Genomic DNA, 25,688 nt, shown 5'->3' with positions numbered 1-25,688 from the left:
GGAACACATCAGGGACATCACAATCCTGGGCCGCAGCCACTGGCTCACTAGACAACTGAGGAGCTGGACACACTTGACTTCCACCAATATCATTTCCAAGTAAGAAAGTTACACCTGACATTGGGAGTGTCTCAACCAACCCAACCATAACGGAACCATTAACAAAACCAGACTCTAAATTCACTCTGCACAGAGGGACAGAGAAATAATTATTCCCTACACCTTGTAAGATTACAGTTTCATCAGAGGAATTAACATTAGAGCCTAGAACACTGGTCAGCATAAGGGATTGGCAAGCACCTGTATCACGATATATTTTAACTGATTTCCTGTCATTACTGTCCAGAGGACTGACAAAACCATCAGACAGGAAATTAGCACATGAACTCTTGAGAGTGTCACCCACGTTACTGCTCAAAAGAGGAGCTCCATCATGAGAATTTAAGTTACCCCTCAAAGCAGGTTCAGTTAACTCAGTTAAAGAATTCTGGGAACTCTCAAGAGTGGACACTAGACCAATTGACTGAATATTTAAAGACTCCTTTTTGTTCACATCACGCTGTCTCCTGAAACATCACTCCGTAGTATGACCAAGCTTACTACAATAAGTACATTTACTTCTCTGAAATCTAGAGGTGAAGCTGGTATTTACTTCCTGAGAAACATCATCTTTATTCTCTTTCCTGTTACCTGTACTCTGAGTAGAGGCAACGTACTTACTCTCAGCTTTCCCTTTTTCTTTAGAATATCTCTTGTGAGTGAGAACATATTCATCAGCTAAAACTGCAGCATCAGACAAATTATCTATTCTTTTTCTCATCAAGATATAGGCTTACATCTTTATAAATACACCTCTTGAAGTCCTCCAGCAAAATCATCTGCTTAAATTTGTCAAAATCAGAATCCACATTCTTAGAATTTAACCACTGCTCTAACAAATCTTCTTTGATTTTTGCATACTCAACATGGGATTGCTTATCTTGCTTGTAAGTTGTCCTAAATTTTACTCTATAGGCTTCAGGAACAAGCTCATAGGCCTTAAGAATCAAGCTCTTAACTACATCATAATTATCAGATTGATCCTGAGGCAAAGATGCATAAGTTACTTGAGCTTTACCGGTGAGAACAGTTTGAAGGAGTACTGGCCAATACTCCTTGGGCCAACTAAAACCTGTAGCTACCCTCTCAAACAAATGAAAATACTTTGTTAAATCAGATTCATTAAAAGGAGGGACAAGTTTAACATTTTTAGCCACATCAAAATCATCAGAGCTAGATGATCCAGTTCCACCTTGTTTCATGCGATACTCATGGTCTGCCTGAATCCTAGCAATTTCAACTTGTGCCTCAGCCTCTTTAGCACGTGCTTGAAATTCAGCCTCCTTAACACGAGACTCCGCCTCCTTAGCCTTAGCCTCCTGCAGGGCTAGCTGTAACTTAGCTAATTCAATCTGCGTTTGCTCATTTGGAGGAGTTACATTAAACAAGCTTTCATTAATCATGTCAACAATTTGATCTTTAGAATGATGAGAGCGAAGAGCAATTCCCAATTGTTGAGCAACAAGCTTAAGTTCATTCTTTGTTCTGTTTTCTACATCACACACTGTTTGCACATTTGACAAAAAATCTTTGGCTTCATCAAGTGTAGTAATAGTAGACATAATTAATAAGTAACAGTCACAAAATATCAAGCAATATCCTTATGATAATATCCTGAATATCCTGATATGAGGTCGCCAAATTTATGTTACGGAACAGAGAAAGATAACGTACACTTTAAGTGAGAATACTAAGAGTCACTACTGTCCCGTAAAGTTCCAGGTTCAAAACAAAAGAGTTAGGTAAAATTACAAGTTAAAGTTTAATGCTCAAACTAACAACAAAACATTCAGGACTCATAAGGATAATGTAATGGCAAAAAACAGGTTAAATATATGGTTAACAGCAATAGCCTCTATTAACACGAAGTTAGCAAGAGTAAATTTATCTAAGTCAGCCCTGATAAAATGAAAATACACCAGGTAATGCTCAGTTAATGCAAGATAAATTATTACAGATACAAACTATTATAAAAAATGACTGACATAAAACCCAACATTAATCAAAAACCTCACTATGCCAAAGAATTAACCTTATGCTACACAGTACAAGAAAAAATGCAATAACACTTATACTCAAATTACACACAGCTGCTGGATGTTTGGAGATTTCTTGAGCACTCACAATAATAATATCTGTACAGGGGAGGACAGAGATGTGAACAAAATGAGGAGTAGATCTAAGTGGCAATGATGCAGAGACTGAGCTCATTATATAGGGGCCAGCAGAGCTTGATACAACTTGTAAGAAGGACGCACAAATGAAGCCATGGGGACAAAGAGCTGAAAATCCTGCTCTGAACTCCAGAAATGACGACTTACTCTACTATAACGGTAGAAGGGGGGAACTGAGGCAGAACACGCTCGTGATCAAACATGCAGCATACTGAGCGTTAAAATTACACAAAGGATGATGAAATCATAGGCTATGTAACACCTCCCCACAAAGAAAAAAGAAATTTACAAAGGAAATTTCTTATTACTCTAAAACAATCTGTACATGGCATTACAGAACATGCAAATGTCTTTCCAAATGTTACAAAACATGAGATCTCCCTAGCACGTTCAGTCATAGGTACTTGCCAGTATCCCTTTAACAAATCAAACTTACTTATGTACCTAGCCTTTCCGATCTTGTCTATGCAATCTTCCACGCGAGGGAGAGGGTAAGTGTCTGTTTTGGTTATCTGATTAACACGTCTGTAGTCGATGCAAAGCCGCTGTGACCCACCTGGCTTAGGGACTAGAGTGACAGGGGAACTCCACTCGCTCTGACAGGGCTCAATCATCTTGTGGTCCAACAGGTAGCCAAGCTCTTTCTGGATGAGAGGAACTTTCACTGGGTTCACACGGTAAGGAGGCAATTTAATTGGCTTTGCGTCTCCAACATCGACATCATGCATCAACACAGTGGTTCTTCCTGGAGTAGCACGGAACACTTGCGGGTACTCCTGCAGTAATGCCGAAAACTCCTGCCTTTCCTTGGGAGGTAGATGAGAAAGCTTAGTCTGGAGATCATTCATGATATCAGGATTCTTCCCCAAACTATCACTCAGGCTCATACTGCATGGGAGAGCTTCACTTGCAGACTCGGGTGGAACAGCTACAGTGCAGACTGGATTATTTTCGTTCCGCCTGTGATATAACTTTAGCATGTTGATGTGACGTAGTTGCTTGCTCTTTCTACGATCTGGTGTGGCGATGACATAGTTGACATCACTGAGTTTCTTCTCCACGAAATAAGGGCCACTAAACTTGGCTTGAAGAGGTTGCCCATGAACTGGTAGCAGAATCAAAACCTGATCTCCTGGCTGAAAGTGGCGCAACCTGGACTTCTTATCATACCAAGTCTTCATCTTCTCCTGAGCAGCTCCTAAATTCTCTCTCGCCAGCTGTAAAGCAGTGGACAGCCGTTCTTTGAACTTCATCACATACTCCAGCAGGTTGACGTCATCTTCCTCCGACAGCCAGCATTCCTTGAGTAGCTTAAGGGGTCCTCTTACTTCATGGCCAAACAGTAGTTCAAAAGGTGAGAAGCCCAGTGATTCATTTGGAGATTCTCTTGCAGCAAACACAACGAATGGAAGACCTTTATCCCAGTCTTTCTGATGTTCCAAACAGTATTTCTTGAGCATCGATTTGAGTGTTTGATGATATCTCTCCAACGCTCCTTGGGTCTGGGGATGGTAAGCTGAAGACGTGATCTGGGTGATGCCCAACTCTTTCAGAGACTGCTTGAAAACATTTGACATGAAATTACTTCCCCGGTCTGACTGTACCTCCTTGGGCAGACCAAACTTTCTGAAGAACCCTAGCATTTCCTTAACCACGTTCTTTGCCGAGATATTTCTAAGTGGAATGGCTTCAGGATAACGAGTAGCCATATCAATCAGGGTCAACACATAAGAAAATCCTGAAGAAGTCTTAGGAAGAGGGCCCACAATATCCACCAACACATGGGTGAAAGGCGCCTCAAAAGGAGGAATGGGAACTAGAGGTGCAACCTTTTCAGTCTGATTACACTTCCCCACAACTTGACAGGTGTGACAAGACTTACAATACCAGGAAACATCCCTGAAGATACCTGGCCAGTAGAAGTGTTTCAAAATGCGTGCCACAGTCTTCCTCACTCCAAGGTGTCCTGCCAAACTGGAATCATGAGCCACTCTAATGATATCCTGCCTACAAACACGAGGGATGACAACTTGATGTACAACCTCCCATTCACAGTCGGCTGATGCTGTTGGGGGTCTCCACTTCCTCATAAGTACTCCTGACTTTACATAATAACAAGTAGAAGCACCGGCTGACTCTTCTTCACTGTAAGCAGAGTTAGCTAGACCTTTCAACTCAGGGTCAGCAACCTGCAACTCAACCAACTCTTGACGAGACAAATTATCAACACTACGGGGTACTGCCTCATCTGGTGAGTGGTCCAAATTAGCAAGAAAAGTGTCAGCTAGGATAACATCATCATCATCATTATCCTCTAAATCACCAGTAACTTTAGAGTAAGCCCTAATGACAGCACATGCAGGGAACACATCAGGGACATCACAATCCTGGGCCGCAGCCACTGGCTCACTAGACAACTGAGGAGCTGGACACACTTGACTTCCACCAATATCATTTCCAAGTAAGAAAGTTACACCTGACATTGGGAGTGTCTCAACCAACCCAACCATAACGGAACCATTAACAAAACCAGACTCTAAATTCACTCTGCACAGAGGGACAGAGAAATAATTATTCCCTACACCTTGTAAGATTACAGTTTCATCAGAGGAATTAAAATTAGAGCCTAGAACACTGGTCAGCATAAGGGATTGGCAAGCACCTGTATCACGATATATTTTAACTGATTTCCTGTCATTACTGTCCAGAGGACTGACAAAACCATCAGACAGGAAATTAGCACATGAACTCTTGAGAGTGTCACCCACGTTACTGCTCAAAGAGGAGCTCCATCATGAGAATTTAAGTTACCCCTCAAAGCAGGTTCAGTTAACTCAGTTAAAGAATTCTGGGAACTCTCAAGAGTGGACACTAGACCAATTGACTGAATATTTAAAGACTCCTTTTTGTTCACATCACGCTGTCTCCTGAAACATCACTCCGTAGTATGACCAAGCTTACTACAATAAGTACATTTACTTTTCTGAAATCTAGAGGTGAAGCTGGTATTTACTTCCTGAGAAACATCATCTTTATTCTCTTTCCTGTTACCTGTACTCTGAGTAGAGGCAACGTACTTACTCTCAGCTTTCCCTTTTTCTTTAGAATATCTCTTGTGAGTGAGAACATATTCATCAGCTAAAACTGCAGCATCAGACAAATTATCTATTCTTTTCTCATCAAGATATAGGCTTACATCTTTATAAATACACCTCTTGAAGTCCTCCAGCAAAATCATCTGCTTAAATTTGTCAAAATCAGAATCCACATTCTTAGAATTTAACCACTGCTCTAACAAATCTTCTTTGATTTTTGCATACTCAACATGGGATTGCTTATCTTGCTTGTAAGTTGTCCTAAATTTTACTCTATAGGCTTCAGGAACAAGCTCATAGGCCTTAAGAATCAAGCTCTTAACTACATCATAATTATCAGATTGATCCTGAGGCAAAGATGCATAAGTTACTTGAGCTTTACCGGTGAGAACAGTTTGAAGGAGTACTGGCCAATACTCCTTGGGCCAACTAAAACCTGTAGCTACCCTCTCAAACAAATGAAAATACTTTGTTAAATCAGATTCATTAAAAGGAGGGACAAGTTTAACATTTTTAGCCACATCAAAATCATCAGAGCTAGATGATCCAGTTTCACCTTGTTTCATGCGATACTCATGGTCTGCCTGAATCCTAGCAATTTCAACTTGTGCCTCAGCCTCTTTAGCACGTGCTTGAAATTCAGCCTCCTTAACACGAGACTCCGCCTCCTTAGCCTTAGCCTCCTGCAGGGCTAGCTGTAACTTAGCTAATTCAATCTGCGTTTGCTCATTTGGAGGAGTTACATTAAACAAGCTTTCATTAATCATGTCAACAATTTGATCTTTAGAATGATGAGAGCGAAGAGCAATTCCCAATTGTTGAGCAACAAGCTTAAGTTCATTCTTTGTTCTGTTTTCTACATCACACACTGTTTGCACATTTGACAAAAAATCTTTGGCTTCATCAAGTGTAGTAATAGTAGACATAATTAATAAGTAACAGTCACAAAATATCAAGCAATATCCTTATGATAATATCCTGAATATCCTGATATGAGGTCGCCAAATTTATGTTACGGAACAGAGAAAGATAACGTACACTTTAAGTGAGAATACTAAGAGTCACTACTGTCCCGTAAAGTTCCAGGTTCAAAACAAAAGAGTTAGGTAAAATTACAAGTTAAAGTTTAATGCTCAAACTAACAACAAAACATTCAGGACTCATAAGGATAATGTAATGGCAAAAAACAGGTTAAATATATGGTTAACAGCAATAGCCTCTATTAACACGAAGTTAGCAAGAGTAAATTTATCTAAGTCAGCCCTGATAAAATGAAAATACACCAGGTAATGCTCAGTTAATGCAAGATAAATTATTACAGATACAAACTATTATAAAAAATGACCGACATAAAACCCAACATTAATCAAAAACCTCACTAGGCCAAAGAATTAACCTTATGCTACACAGTACAAGAAAAAATGCAATAACACTTATACTCAAATTACACACAGCTGCTGGATGTTTGGAGATTTCTTGAGCACTCACAATAATAATATCTGTACAGGGGAGGACAGAGATGTGAACAAAATGAGGAGTAGATCTAAGTGGCAATGATGCAGAGACTGAGCTCATTATATAGGGGCCAGCAGAGCTTGATACAACTTGTAAGAAGGACGCGCAAATGAAGCCATGGGGACAAAGAGCTGAAAATCCTGCTCTGAACTCCAGAAATGACGACTTACTCTACTATAACGGTAGAAGGGGGGAACTGAGGCAGAACACGCTCGTGATCAAACATGCAGCATACTGAGCGTTAAAATTACACAAAGGATGATGAAATCATAGGCTATGTAACACCTCCCCACAAAGAAAAAGAAATTTACAAAGGAAATTTCTTATTACTCTAAAACAATCTGTACATGGCATTACAGAACATGCAAATGTCTTTCCAAATGTTACAAAACATGAGATCTCCCTAGCACGTTCAGTCATAGGTACTTGCCAGTATCCCTTTAACAAATCAAACTTACTTATGTACCTAGCCTTTCCGATCTTGTCTATGCAATCTTCCACGCGAGGGAGAGGGTAAGTGTCTGTTTTGGTTATCTGATTAACACGTCTGTAGTCGATGCAAAGCCGCTGTGACCCACCTGGCTTAGGGACTAGAGTGACAGGGGAACTCCACTCGCTCTGACAGGGCTCAATCATCTTGTGGTCCAACAGGTAGCCAAGCTCTTTCTGGATGAGAGGAACTTTCACTGGGTTCACACGGTAAGGAGGCAATTTAATTGGCTTTGCGTCTCCAACATCGACATCATGCATCAACACAGTGGTTCTTCCTGGAGTAGCACGGAACACTTGCGGGTACTCCTGCAGTAATGCCGAAAACTCCTGCCTTTCCTTGGGAGGTAGATGAGAAAGCTTAGTCTGGAGATCATTCATGATATCAGGATTCTTCCCCAAACTATCACTCAGGCTCATACTGCATGGGAGAGCTTCACTTGCAGACTCGGGTGGAACAGCTACAGTGCAGACTGGATTATTTTCGTCCCGCCTGTGATATAACTTTAGCATGTTGATGTGACGTAGTTGCTTGCTCTTTCTACGATCTGGTGTGGCGATGACATAGTTGACATCACTGAGTTTCTTCTCCACGAAATAAGGGCCACTAAACTTGGCTTGAAGAGGTTGCCCATGAACTGGTAGCAGAATCAAAACCTGATCTCCTGGCTGAAAGTGGCGCAACCTGGACTTCTTATCATACCAAGTCTTCATCTTCTCCTGAGCAGCTCCTAAATTCTCTCTCGCCAGCTGTAAAGCAGTGGACAGCCGTTCTTTGAACTTCATCACATACTCCAGCAGGTTGACGTCATCTTCCTCCGACAGCCAGCATTCCTTGAGTAGCTTAAGGGGTCCTCTTACTTCATGGCCAAACAGTAGTTCAAAAGGTGAGAAGCCCAGTGATTCATTTGGAGATTCTCTTGCAGCAAACACAACGAATGGAAGACCTTTATCCCAGTCTTTCTGATGTTCCAAACAGTATTTCTTGAGCATCGATTTGAGTGTTTGATGATATCTCTCCAACGCTCCTTGGGTCTGGGGATGGTAAGCTGAAGACGTGATCTGGGTGATGCCCAACTCTTTCAGAGACTGCTTGAAAACATTTGACATGAAATTACTTCCCCGGTCTGACTGTACCTCCTTGGGCAGACCAAACTTTGTGAAGAACCCTAGCATTTCCTTAACCACGTTCTTTGCCGAGATATTTCTAAGTGGAATGGCTTCAGGATAACGAGTAGCCATATCAATCAGGGTCAACACATAAGAAAATCCTGAAGAAGTCTTAGGAAGAGGGCCCACAATATCCACCAACACATGGGTGAAAGGCGCCTCAAAAGGAGGAATGGGAACTAGAGGTGCAACCTTTTCAGTCTGATTACACTTCCCCACAACTTGACAGGTGTGACAAGACTTACAATACCAGGAAACATCCCTGAAGATACCTGGCCAGTAGAAGTGTTTCAAAATGCGTGCCACAGTCTTCCTCACTCCAAGGTGTCCTGCCAAACTGGAATCATGAGCCACTCTAATGATATCCTGCCTACAAACACGAGGGATGACAACTTGATGTACAACCTCCCATTCACAGTCGGCTGATGCTGTTGGGGGTCTCCACTTCCTCATAAGTACTCCTGACTTTACATAATAACAAGTAGAAGCACCGGCTGACTCTTCTTCACCGTAAGCAGAGTTAGCTAGACCTTTCAACTCAGGGTCAGCAACCTGCAACTCAACCAACTCTTGACGAGACAAATTATCAACACTACGGGGTACTGCCTCATCTGGTGAGTGGTCCAAATTAGCAAGAAAAGTGTCAGCTAGGATAACATCATCATCATCATTATCCTCTAAATCACCAGTAACTTTAGAGTAAGCCCTAGTGACAGCACATGCAGGGAACACATCAGGGACATCACAATCCTGGGCCGCAGCCACTGGCTCACTAGACAACTGAGGAGCTGGACACACTTGACTTCCACCAATATCATTTCCAAGTAAGAAAGTTACACCTGACATTGGGAGTGTCTCAACCAACCCAACCATAACGGAACCATTAACAAAACCAGACTCTAAATTCACTCTGCACAGAGGGACAGAGAAATAATTATTCCCTACACCTTGTAAGATTACAGTTTCATCAGAGGAATTAAAATTAGAGCCTAGAACACTGGTCAGCATAAGGGATTGGCAAGCACCTGTATCACGATATATTTTAACTGATTTCCTGTCATTACTGTCCAGAGGACTGACAAAACCATCAGACAGGAAATTAGCACATGAACTCTTGAGAGTGTCACCCACGTTACTGCTCAAAAGAGGAGCTCCATCATGAGAATTTAAGTTACCCCTCAAAGCAGGTTCAGTTAACAAAGTTAAAGAATTCTGGGAACTCTCAAGAGTGGACACTAGACCAATTGACTGAATATTTGAAGACTCCTTTTTGTTCACATCACGCTGTCTCCTGAAACATCACTCCGTAGTATGACCAAGCTTACTACAATAAGTACATTTACTTTTCTGAAATCTAGAGGTGAAGCTGGTATTTACTTCCTGAGAAACATCATCTTTATTCTCTTTCCTGTTACCTGTACTCTGAGTAGAGGCAACGTACTTACTCTCAGCTTTCCCTTTTTCTTTAGAATATCTCTTGTGAGTGAGAACATATTCATCAGCTAAAACTGCAGCATCAGACAAATTATCTATTCTTTTCTCATCAAGATATAGGCTTACATCTTTATAAATACACCTCTTGAAGTCCTCCAGCAAAATCATCTGCTTAAATTTGTCAAAATCAGAATCCACATTCTTAGAATTTAACCACTGCTCTAACAGATCTTCTTTGATTTTTGCATACTCAACATGGGATTGCTTATCTTGCTTGTAAGTTGTCCTAAATTTTACTCTATAGGCTTCAGGAACAAGCTCATAGGCCTTAAGAATCAAGCTCTTAACTACATCATAATTATCAGATTGATCCTGAGGCAAAGATGCATAAGTTACTTGAGCTTTACCGGTGAGAACAGTTTGAAGGAGTACTGGCCAATACTCCTTGGGCCAACTAAAACCTGTAGCTACCCTCTCAAACAAACGAAAATACTTTGTTAAATCAGATTCATTAAAAGGAGGGACAAGTTTAACATTTTTAGCCACATCAAAATCATCAGAGCTAGATGATCCAGTTCCACCTTGTTTCATGCGATACTCATGGTCTGCCTGAATCCTAGCAATTTCAACTTGTGCCTCAGCCTCTTTAGCACGTGCTTGAAATTCAGCCTCCTTAACACGAGACTCCGCCTCCTTAGCCTTAGCCTCCTGCAGGGCTAGCTGTAACTTAGCTAATTCAATCTGCGTTTGCTCATTTGGAGGAGTTACATTAAACAAGCTTTCATTAATCATGTCAACAATTTGATCTTTAGAATGATGAGAGCGAAGAGCAATTCCCAATTGTTGAGCAACAAGCTTAAGTTCATTCTTTGTTCTGTTTTCTACATCACACACTGTTTGCACATTTGACAAAAAATCTTTGGGTTCATCAAGTGTAGTAATAGTAGACATAATTAATAAGTAACAGTCACAAAATATCAAGCAATATCCTTATGATAATATCCTGAATATCCTGATATGAGGTCGCCAAATTTATGTTACGGAACAGAGAAAGATAACGTACACTTTAAGTGAGAATACTAAGAGTCACTACTGTCCCGTAAAGTTCCAGGTTCAAAACAAAAGAGTTAGGTAAAATTACAAGTTAAAGTTTAATGCTCAAACTAACAACAAAACATTCAGGACTCATAAGGATAATGTAATGGCAAAAAACAGGTTAAATATATGGTTAACAGCAATAGCCTCTATTAACACGAAGTTAGCAAGAGTAAATTTATCTAAGTCAGCCCTGATAAAATGAAAATACACCAGGTAATGCTCAGTTAATGCAAGATAAATTATTACAGATACAAACTATTATAAAAAATGACTGACATAAAACCCAACATTAATAAAAAACCTCACTAGGCCAAAGAATTAACCTTATGCTACACAGTACAAGAAAAAATGCAATAACACTTATACTCAAATTACACACAGCTGCTGGATGTTTGGAGATTTCTTGAGCACTCACAATAATAATATCTGTACAGGGGAGGACAGAGATGTGAACAAAATGAGGAGTAGATCTAAGTGGCAATGATGCAGAGACTGAGCTCATTATATAGGGGCCAGCAGAGCTTGATACAACTTGTAAGAAGGACGCGCAAATGAAGCCATGGGGACAAAGAGCTGAAAATCCTGCTCTGAACTCCAGAAATGACGACTTACTCTACTATAACGGTAGAAGGGGGGAACTGAGGCAGAACACGCTCGTGATCAAACATGCAGCATACTGAGCGTTAAAATTACACAAAGGATGATGAAATCATAGGCTATGTAACAATATATATATATATATATATATATATATATATATATATATATATATATATATATACACACACATACATACATATATATATATACACATACATATACATATATATATATATATATACATACACATATATATATATATATATATATATATATATATATATATATATATATATATATATATACAATAAATAAGGAAACCACAACCAAGTTCATAAAATAAATCACAACTCTCTGAGTAATCTGGTCTCTTTCAGGAAAGTCATCAATTTATTAGTCACACCAACGTCCCCATCACCCAAGACAGAATCAAGTATGAAAGGGAGCGCATTTGTCCTACAGTAGGCAACCAGAGAGGTACGTTCCCCAGCATACCTACTGCAGTACAAAAGGATGTGACTAATAGATAACACCGCGTCACAGGTGGTACAACGCGGTGGAAATTGTCTGTTAATATATGGTAACATATGTGTTATTAGGGTGGAATTCATGCGGAGGCGGGCTAAAGCGACCTCCTCCCGTCTGTTTCCTCGAGAGGAACTGGACCAATCACATATGGTCCTTTTGACTGATGGAATTGCCAGGTCGGTCCACTGACTTTGCCACAGAAGATTAATTAATTTCCTTCCGAAAGAGAGACTAGACTGTAGCTCACGAGGAACGTCCCAAGTCTCCTCGAGTTCTACAGCTGATTTAGCTAGTACGTCAGCCTGCTCATTGCCGTAAATACCGCAATGACCAGGCACCCAGATCAGAGTGAAGGATTTAGCACATGTATGCAGCTTATTGATAATGTGGCCCAGGACCTCATATGAATCAGTCCTACATGAATGAAGTGCCTGAAGGGCTGGCTTAGTGTCCGAAAAAATGACAAAACTGTTGTGATCTGAACGCAAAGCAAAGTCTATAGCTTGATCTATGGCAAATAATTCGGCAGTGAATACAGACGTATGGGGGGGCAAGCGAAAACGGATGCGGCACTCCATAGACCACACACTCACACCCACACATTCATCCATCTTAGAGCCATCATTGTACAAGTGGAATGACGCTAGGTGTCTAATGAGGATCATCCGGAACAACTGTCGTACCTCCACCTCCGGCGCCTTGTACTTTGCGACGGGGAGCCAGTCAGTGTTGAATGTGGTGGCAAGTGACTCCCAGGGCGCTATTTTTGACGTTAAAACCTGATCCCCATTAGAAAGGTCGTACCCTAACGCCTCACAGAGGAAGTGAAGCCTCACAGCCACCGGCTTGAGGGCTGCATACAGCAGGTATTCCCACTGTAGGAGGATCCGACAGGTCGGAAGGCCAAGTGAGCGTTTACGGTGGGTGGTGATACCATAAGAAAATAACAGGTGGTCACGTCGTAGACGGAGGGGAGGCACATTAGCCTCCACTTCCAACCGCTCCACACGAGTACACCGAAGGGCTCCGAGACATATACGCAAGCATACGTTCTGAAGCAATCCAGTCTAGGGAGGACAGCATCCGATGCCGACCCATACACCTGTGAGCCATAGTCAAGCTTAGAACGGATAAGGGACTTATACACCATCAATAAAGACGTTCTGTCTGCTCCCCACGATTTACCGGAAAGAAACTTAAGGACGTTTACTTTTTTACTACAAGAAGCAACCAAATGATTAATGTGTGTTCTCCAACTGAGCCTACTGTCAAAATGTAGACCCAGGAATCTGACTGAATTTTGAAAAGGTAGCGGCTGATTATCTAAAGTTAAATGCAAAGGAGGTACGTTAAGTTTATGAGTAAAAACAACACCGACACACTTAGGGACGGAAAATTTAAATCCCCCCTCCAGGGCCCAACGCTGAACAGATTCAAGTGCCAGTTGAATCTGCTGTGCCGAGGATTGTGCATTGCGGGAAGAGTGCCACACTGCACAATCATCAGCATAGAGTGAGTATCTAATCGTCCTGGGGACGGAAGCGGATGACAGAATGTCATTAATGGCAACACTGAACAAAGTAGGGCTAAGCACACTTCCTTGTGGTACCCCGTTCTCTTGGACAAATATGTCCGAAGTTACGTTACAGGGTAACCTGACAGAAAACATTCTGTCAGTAAGGAAGTTCTGAAGGAAAATGGGCAAATTACCTCATAAACCATAAGCGTAGAGTTTACGTAGCATTCCTTTTCGCCAGGTCATATCATAAGCCTTATGAATATCCAGAAAAATTCCTATCATGAATTCGCGATTGGCAAAAGCCTCGGCTATGCAATGCTCCAGGTGCACTAAATGATCCAGAGTGGACCTGTATTTACGGAATCCACTCTGTTGATCATTTAACACACCCTTCGACTCTAAAACAAAAAGTAACCTTTTATTATCCATACGTTCAAAGACCTTACATAGACAGTCAGTTAGCGCAATAGGTCGAAACGAGCTGGGACTCGTAAGACGACCGTCTCGGCAGGTATTGGTATGACGTGCGCATAGTGCCATGAGTTTGGGAACGTGCGAGACGCCCAAATCTCATTGTACACCGCTAACAGCTTACTCAGGTTGGCCTGAGTAAGATGCTGGATCATACCGTACGTAATGGTGGATGGACCAGGACTGGAGCCTTTACAGGATTTAAGGGCAAGGAGAAGTTCATCTAACGTAAATTCGGAGTTGTAGCTGGTCTCTCTCTCTTCCGTGGCAAAGTCTAAGTTTTGCAGCTCAGCCGTACGCTTATGGTGGAGAAACCGAGGATCATAGTTGGCTGAGCTGCTTACCTGGGCAAAATGGTTGGCAATATTATTGGCAATATCCACGGGATTGTCAATTACATTTCCGGCCACCTCAAGTGTGGTGATTGGTGACCGGGTGTACTTGTTGTTTAGTACATTTATGGTGGACCAGACCTGACTTAGTGGGGTGGAGCGATTCACCGTGGATACAAAACTACGCCAGTTAGTCCATTTTGCCGCTTTAATTGTCCTCCTTGCCTCAGCCTTAGCTGCTTTGTAGGCAATAAAGTTTGATTCTGTTGGCTGTTTCTCAAAAATCCTGTATCTCCTATTGCGCTTTGTGAGTGCTTGTCGGCAATCTGGTGTCCACCACGAAACTCTACGCTTGTTTGGAATTGTAGATGTCTTGGGAATAGCAGCCTCAGCTGCATGTATAATGGAAGTCTGTAGGTGTGAAACTTTCTCGTCAATGTTATCTCCCGATATATCTAGATTGGCGACCCATGAGTAGTACCCCCAGTCTGCTTTCTTAAAGTTAAATTTAGGTGGTGGAGGAGGCCGAGAATCGTCGCGTGCATAAGAAAGACAGATTGGAAAATGATCGTTACCCATCGAGTCGTCATATGGGTCCCAAGAGATGTTAGTGTGTATATCGGGAGATGACAAGGACAGATCTATACATGACATGTTACCAGTGCGGTCATCTACACGAGTCGCTCTACCATTGTTTAGAAGACAGAGGTTTGACTGCAGTATGAGGTCAGCTACTTGCTCCCCCCTGCCATCACTCCTCAAGCTTCCCCATTGACAGTGATGGGCGTTAAAATCGCCTAAAATTAATTTATGACCCGGAAGTTGATGGGTTAGTGAAGTGAAAGCATCACCATCAATGGGACCACGGGGAGGACAGTAGATAGAACAAATAGACAGATACGTGTTATTAAATTTTACTCTGCACACGACAGCTTCCAGAGTAGAACTTAGAATCACTTCCGTTTGTGGGTGTGATTTGTGGGTGTATATGGCGACTCCGTGATCATCATATCTTCTATACAAATGGTAGTGTTTGAACTGTGGAGGATCTGGGTGATCCACCAAGCGTGTCTCCTGTAAACAAACAACGTCTGGCCTGTGTATAGATAGCAAAATTGCTATATTGTGGAATTTATTCCCAAGAGTCCTACAATTCCATTGTAACACAGTGAATGTGGCGGTTTAAGATTTACGAGAGGAGCCAGTGTGCTTAGCTTTTTTATACCGCCCGCCGCCAGGCGAGTGGCTACCGGGGGACCTATCCCGGTGCTTACTAATGGAAACCTCCATACATTGATCATTAATAACTAGGCTCCCATAGCTCCCCAAGGAAGAACTAAACTTTTTCTCCCTCGCTGGACCAGGAGCAGGAAGGACATGAGGACGTGGCTGTTTTGAAAGGGTGTTCGTATTACTCTTACTAGAGTTGTCAGACTTCTGTTTAGGCTTTACTGACTGAGAGGCAGCAGCAGACTGAGAGTAGGAAGTTGCAGTGGGGATGTCAGTTTGAGAGTTGGATTGGACAAGAGGCTGAAATGGAGAGGTAGAGTGTGAGGCAAGAGGAACAGGTTCAGGGTCAGTCTGTGTTCCAACAGAGCACATCACGGGACGGGACATTACCGCCAAGCATAGGACCTATTCGGCGTGGGAGTTGCATGCAACTCCTTCACCTTTTTCCTAGCTTCGTAGTAGGAAATGCCCTCAGTTGCTTTCACTGCGCAGACCTCCTCCTTCCACTTGGGACAATCCCTAGAGGAAGTGGAGTGTGCGCCCTTGCAGTGAAAACAACGTACCGTCTCCGATGTGCAGTGTTCAGCATCATGTCCCTGTGTTGCACATTTGCCACACACTGACTGGGAAGCCCGACAAGTCTTGTCACCGTGCCCATATAATTGACACCTTAAGCAACGAAGTGGATTGGGGATATAAAGCCTTATGTTAACAATTTCGTAGCCAATTTTGACATGGTCTGGGAGTGAAACTTTGCCAAAAGTCAAGACAATAGTAGGATTCTTCGTCCTCTCGTCTTCGGAATATCTAGTAATAAACCGGGCACCGATTACGTCCTGCTGAGCAAGTTCCCGTAATTCTCGTCCTCATCCATAACCATGAGATCCCTGCAGGTGATAACACCTTTGCAGGAATTCATGGAATACAGGATCCTCGGCTCGACATCATATTCGTGGAACTTACGCAGTTTCATTAAGTCTTTAACCTGGGATGTGTTTACAGTTTTGATAAGAAGGTCTCCATTACCAAGTTTTTTTACTTGTTCCACCTCCCCAGCACAGTAATCAATCACTTTCTTGATGATGAAAGGATTGATACCGCTCACGGGAGTGGAATCGAGAGCATGGAGAGTCACAAACTGTGCATTATGTACAGGAATGTCAAGGGTGGTTCGAGTCTGGGGCCAGTCTGTCTGGAGGCTGTCAGTCTGTGGTTCGGTCGGGGGTCGGTCAGGACCGCCTCCCCCCCTGAAGGGGGGGGAGGCAGTAGGGGCGTCCGACATAGTACCACTCCCCCCTAACGGGGGAAGTGGGAAGGAGGAGAGAAAACGACCAAGGGACAATCAACTTGGGACCAAACACCTATGTCTGAAGTTGCCCTCTCAAACCACCCCAGGGAGGCCCGACCGTGTCAATTCACGCCCCAGAGCGATCAGTGGGGGGGACCCTCCGTGGGCGATAAGCAAAGGTAAACTCAGAAAAAGACACAAACACCTATTGTGTCTCTAACAGGGAGGGGAGGAAAATGAGTACTATCTAGCCTAACTTTATTTAAAAAACACCCTAATGGCTGAAAAAAACAAAAGCTAATGCCGGTGAGGCAGCCCTATGCTGCAGGAGAGCTAGAAAACACGTCCACACTCTCCGCGACCATGCAAAAAAAAGTGCACAAAGGAAGTGACCAGTAGACGAGTTTGGAAAAGTAAACTTGGTTGAGCTCTATGAGACTGCTGAATCGAATCAGTGAATCAGTGGGTAAATAATTTAATGGAAGAATCATAGGTATTCAGTGAAGGCTTGAAGTCATGTATAAACAATGATTCCGCAATTCTAAGACTAATTTTATCGTTATTTGTCATTAAAATCTCAAAATCATCCAGATCAAATGTATGACCCGAAACAAATGAATGTTCCCTAATTTCCGAGAAGGGAGGGTTTGAGAGTGGTAAAGTAGTTCTATATGACAGGCCTTTGTGTTCGAACATCCTAATTTTCGGGTTTCGAATAGAACTCCCAATATATCCTGCATTACAGTAAGAACAATTAAACTTGTACACAATGTTAGAGCATAAAGCTTTTGGGATTCTATCCCTATACCTAAAAAAGGATCCAATATTATATGAATTTTTAAAGATGAACCTAAATGAAACCTGTGGATAAACTGCATTAAGCAGTTTATTTAATCCCTTTCTGACGAAAACTGCTGTGCCCATAATAAGGGAGACTAATATGAAGTACATGTTTGGGAACTAAAGACACAGGCTTTGTGGAACTGAATAATTTATCCAGGAACCTGTGTAAGGTACTTTCAAAAAGATGCAAAGGATATCCATTATTCAAGAAATATGTTCTAAGCCTAGTAATTTCTAAATGGAACAAATTCCAATCCGAGGAAAGGTTATAACACCTGAATAATAAAGTCTTAATGGAATTGAATTTAAAGACCCTGGGTACAAAGGACAAAAAATTAACCCTCCTCAGGCAGAGCCGGGTCTCTGAGACCCCCTCCCCCCCAAATTTGTTAGGTAAACTACCTTCTAAACACCCGGGAACCCTGTACCCCCCAATAGCTGCCTGACTTTTTGTACCCATGTAAGGGGTGAAAGGGCAATTTCGAACTCTTCTCCGTTTCCGGTGTAGGGGAAGGGGTGGGTCTCAGAGACCCGGTTCTACCTGAGCAGGGTGCTTTATTTTGTTCCCTGATTGCAAATAAGATCGCAGCTTCAGGCACCCCAACATCACACCATGAAGCTCCATGATACTGCCAGTTGCACCACACAAAGTTACAATCAGATATTGTTTTCATTTTTTCCCTGAATATTTAAAAAAGGGCCTTTTTTTTTAAGTTTTTTTTTTTAAATAGGTAAAAATATATAATGAATTAAAAAATTAAATTTATTTACATGGCTGTATTGCATATACATTGAAAAATGTCATACCATGTTTGGATCTGTCATAAATAAAACAAAAGTGTGTTTTCTGACCTTGTTTCTGACGTGGGTCTGGTAGACCCAGGTCTACCTGAGGCGAAAGGGTGGACAGAGGTCTACCTGAGGAGGATTAAGATCAAGTCCTGTAAAGGTACTCTTCTTATAAACAGAGGTACAGAAACTGGAGTCATTTCTATGAACTAAAACATCAAGGAAAGGAGGAAAGGAAGTCTTCTATTTTGCTCTGTTTCTACAGTGAATTCAATATTAGGGTGCTTATGATTAATGTAATTCAAAAAAATCATTTACATGATCAGACTGCCTAAATAACAAAAAACAGTCGTCAACATATCTACGGTACAACAATGGTTGAGCAGGGCAATCTTTAAGCCATGACACCTCATGGTGACAAAGAAATACATTAGCCAAGGTAGGACCCAAAGGAGAACCCATTGCAACCCCATCAACTTGTTTATAATAGTTATTGTTAAACAAAAAAATGTAATCTTTGACTGCAAATTCGAGAAGAGATTTAAACTGTTTCTTGGTAAAATTTAGGAACTCACCACGGCTTACAAAAGAGTTATCTGTACATATCTGTAGTGTCTCATTAAGGGGAATATTGGTAAACAAACTTTTTATATCAAAACTGGCCATATAAACCGGATGGGAGTAGCATAACTTCCTAAGTTCTTGTGCAAAGGCTGTTGAATTACGAACTATATATTCATTAATAGTGAGAGGGCTAAGTATAGGTACAAAGAATTTTGCAAGGTTGTAGTTAAATGTACCAATAGCTGAAAGAATCGGTCTGATAGGACAAGAAGGTTTATGTATTTTAGGTAGTCCACACAAAATACCAGGCACTGATCCAGATGCAAACAAGTAGTCATATGTATCTGAAGTTATAACCTTATCTTTTAAGGTCCTTAAGAGTCTGTTAAGTTTGTCTTCCAATTTCAGAATGTATGGAAATGGATCAATATCTAACTTAAGAAATTTAAAAGTATCAGATAAAATACTGTGAACCTTTTCAACGTATGTACTCTTATCCAAAATTACTACCCCTCTTCCCATATCAGGTTTAGTAATAATGATGATACTGTCCTGTTTCAGAGTTTTTAATACATTGAATTTTTGCCTATTGCATAGAGACATTGAAAAATTATTGACATTCTTAAATGAATCATGAGCAGTTTTCCATACCTTATCAGCAATTCCTTTAAAATAAACTGGTTTATTTGAGGGACTGTATAGAGGCAACTTGGATATAGTATTAATAAGTTTCTCAAATGATATAAAATGATTAACAAATTTGGGTTTAGCAACTGCAAGACCAAAATCCAAACCAAACATCAACGCATCCTCTTCAAGTTTGCTAAGCTTTCTACTGAACAAATTCGTACTACCATCATTAGCATTTAGAGAAGAACATATAGGGACTCCTAAACTGTGAATTTTTGTACTATGTGTTAATTTAGTCATCTTAAGTCTGTTGTTAGTGTTGCAATTAATTTCTGCAATGAGTACTTAAAAATCTAGCTAAGACACTTTAGTTTTGAATTCCGTTAAACAATGAAAATAATCCTTTTCAGACTACTTGCATGTTGAGTTTTATTCTTAATTTCAAAAGCCAGCAACTTAAAGAGGATGGATCTATGCAAACGACGGTATATATATATATATATATATATATATATATATATATATATATATATATATATTTAATGTGACCGACTCTGGGCATAGGCTTCACAGCCTGCTTTCAAGGCCCAGTAGCCCTCCTAGGTACCGCACACCTCTACGTGTCACCACTTCGGCGCTAACACCCAACGTCCATACTGAATACATGCTAGGGCTGTCTCATACAGGACTGATGTATTGGTATTAGTGGGGGTATTTTTATGACATGTCGGCGGGCCTTCTGGTAGATCAGTAAAGTCTGATTTTATGAAATTCAAATCCTTTAACTGTTCCCTGCCTCAGCGGGATTTGAACCCGGGTTCATCAAGACTGCAGGCCAACTCTCTACAGATTATGCCACCGCCTCCCCTAATATATATATATATATATATATATATATATATATATATATATATATATATATATATATATATATATATATATTAAAGTACTGGAGTTTACATTCTGAAGTAAAAAGACTCGTTAGACTTGATAAGAGGAGGCTATATGATGAAAAGGCAACAGAGACAGAAACTAAATTAAGTAAAAATGACGGTCAGAGCACAAGAGCAGCGTATCAGGCCATAAAAAGGAGTTAACTGGGACTGAAAAGAGAAGGAAGGAAATACCTGTACGAGATAGAAATGGTAACTTGATGACTAAAGATTTGGATATAAAAGGAAGGTGGAAAGAGCATTTTGAATCTGTTCTAAATAGACCAATCCCGGCTGAAGAGGACATTTTGCCAGCCGAGAGATTTGCAGATAGAAACAGGGGATAGAACCTTGGAAGAGATAGCAAAATCAATAAAGGAATTAAAGATTTTTAAGGCTCCAGGAGAGGACGGAATATTTCCTGAAATGCTTATGGTGGAAAATGATGAGTTGATGAATGCGCTTTTGAAACTTTTTGATGTGGCTTGGGATAATGGTGGAATTCCAGAAGAGTGAAAAATTTAGTGATTATAAAAATACCAAAAAAGGGAGATTTAAGTCTGTATGGGAATTGGAAGGGGATAACTTTGACACCTGTAGTTGCAAAAGTCTTTTCCAAAATCTTGTCGAACAGAACAGAGCCAGTAATTGATAAAATTTTAAGAGAAGAAAAGCGGGATTTAGAAAGGGTCGAGGTTGTAATGATCAGATTTTTATTGTAAGGCATATAATGCAACAAGCTAATGAGATGAAAATCCCACTTAGTATGTGTTTTGTGGATTTTGAAAAGGCGTTTGATAGTGTTTCACTTGGAGCTATGTTGAAAATTATGAGATTCTCTGGTATACCAGAAAAAATTTGCAAACATTATCTGAAGCCTGCATGAAGGTACTTTTTGTAAGGTAATGGTGGGTGGTTCTTTGAGTGATCCATTTCAAGTTAGGTCAGGATTGATTCAAGGAGTTCTTTTTCCTTTGCTGTTTGTTTTGGTAATGGATTATGTTAAGAGAAAGGTTGTAAGGAGAACAGGTGCAGGAATTAACTGGAAAGAAAATAAGAGGCTGATGGATTTGGACTATGCTGATGATATTGTACTGATTTGCGTATTTACGAGATGCAGAGGGTGCTTGATTGTCTGGTGGAGGAAGGAGAAAAAGTGGAATTGGTAATAAATTGTGGACAGACTGAAATAATTAATAAGAACGTGGAGAACCAAATCGATTGTGTAATTGGGAATAATGTGGTGAAGAATGTAGAACTCTTTAAATATGTGGGAACGATTGTATCATCTAATGGATCATTAAACAATGAAACTGAGGAGAGGATTAGACAGGCTTGGCGAACTGTTGAAATGTTGAAATCTTTTGGAATAATAATATACTTTCGGTACATACTAAAGTGAAAATTTACAAGTCCATGGTTAGACGAATTTTAATTTATGGGCATGAGACATGGTACAGTACAATTGCTACAGATCAGAAAGTATTAGGATTTGAGAATAAAATATTGAGAGGGATTCTTGGGGTAAAGTGGCAACACAGGGTTACAAATGAAAGAGTATGGGATATTACGAGAGTGGAACCAGTTAATGAATATGTGAGACTGTCTCGCTAGAAGTGGCTGGGGCACATGTACAGAAAAAAAGGCAGTTTAATACAGGATATGCCAGAGTGGACTGCTAGAGGAAGAAGAGGTAGAGGTAGGCTGAGGGAAACCTGGTTAAGGACAATGAAAGGAGAAGCAGGAGAGGAGTGTTGGTGGGACTTGAAGGAGATGGCAAGAGACAAATATTGGTGGAGAGAGTTCATCGAGGCCCCATGCATCCCGTGGGGTGCCACAGGAAATGATATATATATATATATATATATCATCATCATCAGCCGTTTGAGTATCCACTGCAGGACCGGCCTATCCCGACCGAAGTCGGGACGATACAGCCAATGTATCTCTACCAAGTGGCTTAGTGGCTTTGGATGTGTGTGTAGTCTGTGAACGAAGTGTAATCGGCCCGCGCAAGCCGACTGGGTGCAAGCATACTTTATAGTAAGCGAACTGGTTCAACCACAGCACCCCTTGTGTCTGCCAATGCAGTTCATAGCCGGGTGAACAGTTTATTACCCTGGCGGGGCACGAACCCTGGCCCACCCGTGTACGAAACGCACACTCTACCACTGTACCACAGAGGCTCCATATATATATATATATATATATATATATATATATATGGAGCCTCTGTGGTACAGTGATAAAGCGTGCGTTTTCGTACACCGAAGAATGAGGGTTCGCGCCCCGCCAAGGTAATAAACTTTGGGAGCGTTCTTCTGGCCACGTACTGCATTGGCGGACACAAGGGGTGCTGTGGTTGAACCAGTGTCACATACTATAAAGTACAGTATGCTTGCACCCAGCTGGCTTGCGCGGGCCAATTACACTTGGTTCACAGACTACACACACATCCAAAGCCACTCCAACACTACAGTTACACTTACAAGCACTTCTCACCCTACATACAATCTCTACTAGACAGCCTAAGCCACTTGGTAGAGATATATTGCTGTATGGTCCCCACTTCGGTAGGGATAGGCCGGTCCTGCAGTGGACAATCAAACGGCTGATGAGATGAGATGATATATATATATATATATATATATATATATGGTCCTCATGGGGCAACGTAGGTTTGGATGATGGATGGATATATATGGTATATTAAGTACAATTTATTTAGAACCATTGGACATGAGCAAACTTTTTCATAGAAATTATTTGCTCTCGAATGATTACTCAAATATCTAATCCAATAATTTTGTTAATCGATCACACGCCAGACAACATGTAAACCTAGTCTATAAGTTTTTTATTTGTCATTAGCACTGAATTGCCTAGCCTAAAATTATTTTCGTGTTTTCTAAGCCTATGTCTTCACTCTTATAACCTTTAACTACAGCTACAAACCTGTGTGTGTTGCAGAAATCAAGGCAGGTGGAGTAATTAACTCACTCTTCTTTCGCCTAAAGAAGATGAAGATGCATAAGAGAACAGTGCAATGAATGTGATAAGATAAGGAATGTGAAATCGTGTTGTGAGGATAGATAAATAGAGCGGTAAACTTTTGTGTTATCTACAGAATGTGTGGAAGTAGGCTACTGTTGTTGCTGATCAACCCTAGTCTGTCTGGCCTAGCAGGCTGACAACCGCAAGAGAATTTCACTATACAGGGCGGCCCTCCAGGCTGTAAGTACTGCTGACATCACTGCATAAAATGTAGCCTATGTTTTACATATAAATAATATAACAGTAACAGTACCGTATAAAAGAAGGGTGGAATGACAACGAGATAGGAAGACGATAGTGGAAGCGTGGTGTAAGGAAAAATAGTGTAATAAACTCTGTGTTCTTTCACTAGACGAGATGCCTATATGGTGCAGACAAAAGTAGATTAACAAAAGAGAATGACGGAGTGACAGAGGAGCATTAAGCTGAGCAAATGAGCAATAGAACTAGACAGTATATCAGGAACAAAAAAAGTGTGGAGTATCGATAACCATGACCCTTTCAAACGTAGTGTGATTTTGTAGGTGTGTGGCTTATTTGTGAAGAATGTAGCTTAGTGTAAAAGTGGGTATTTGCGGTGATAATGTGAAGATGTGAAGCAGACCACTCTCACGCTTTCATCTTTAGCATACAATGTGGTGTGTAGCGTAAATGTGGAGCTGTGAGGTAAACAACTTCCATGCATGCTTCTATATGTAGTTTAATTATGGACGTGTGTGTAAGCACTTCTCACCTCTCCAATTGAGTGTTGGGGGAGAGGATATTGTGTTAGTGTGGAGTGTCTGTTGGGAAGTGTGGAGTAAGTAATTCTTACCCATCCAAGCTTGTATAAGCGGGGGGGTGTATAGTGTAAGTGCTGGGGTGTGGAATAAGCAACTCACACTCCTCCATCACGGTAATGAACTCTATTGTAATGCTAAAATTATCCTCTTAATGTAATGTAACCCCTCCATCTGTAATGCAAGGACAAAATGTGTAGTGGAAGTGTGGAGTAAGGAAGTCTTACCTTCGATTTGTAGTGTATGTGAGGTGTGAGGTGTGTAATGTAAGTCAAAGGGTGTGGAGAATCCAACTCTCAATCCTCCAAGTGTATTAATGCCACTCAAGACAAGCAACGCTGGTCATCCTTGACTTAAATGTGGGAACTAAGTAGCCTAGTCCGGGGCACCTATGCTCCTGATGGCACACAAAAAGGACTGTATAACATACATACATACAGACAGACAGACAGACAGAGACAGACAGATAGATAGATAGTCAGGTATATCCCTCAGTGTTATCTACTCCAATGCCGTCAGCTTTGAGTCATACTGTCGTCAGCGTAGGAGGTTTGCTAGCACCTCTTGTTTAGCGAGCAAAATTTTTCAGTACAACACACTATTATAGCCTCTTGTATGCCACTTATGTGTCTGTAATAATAACACAGAATAATGAGCCTTAGGCGGTAATAAAGAGGTATAGAGGTGATGCGGGAAATTACGAGAAAATGGGGCTTTGTCTTGTAGTGCTGCTGCTGCTGCTGCTGTTGTTGTTGTTGTTGATGATGATGATGATGATGATGATGATGATGATGTTGTTGTTGTTGTTGTTGTTGTTGTTGATGATGATGATGATGATGATGATGATGATGATGATGATGATGATGATGATGTTGTTGTTGTTGTTGTTTTTGTTGTTGATAGTGATGATGATGATGATGATGATGATGATGATGATGATGATGATGATGATGATGATGATGATGATGTTGTTGTTGTTGTTGTTGTTGTTTTTGTTGTTGATGATGATGATGATGATGATGATGATGATGATGATGATGTTGTTGTTGTTTTTG

The sequence above is a fragment of the Coenobita brevimanus genome, chromosome 109 (assembly GCF_032717465.1).
Source record: "Coenobita brevimanus isolate Jiangsu-jjx chromosome 109, ASM3271746v2, whole genome shotgun sequence".
NCBI lineage: Eukaryota > Metazoa > Arthropoda > Malacostraca > Decapoda > Coenobitidae > Coenobita > Coenobita brevimanus.
This window is presented reverse-complemented; position numbering follows the sequence as displayed.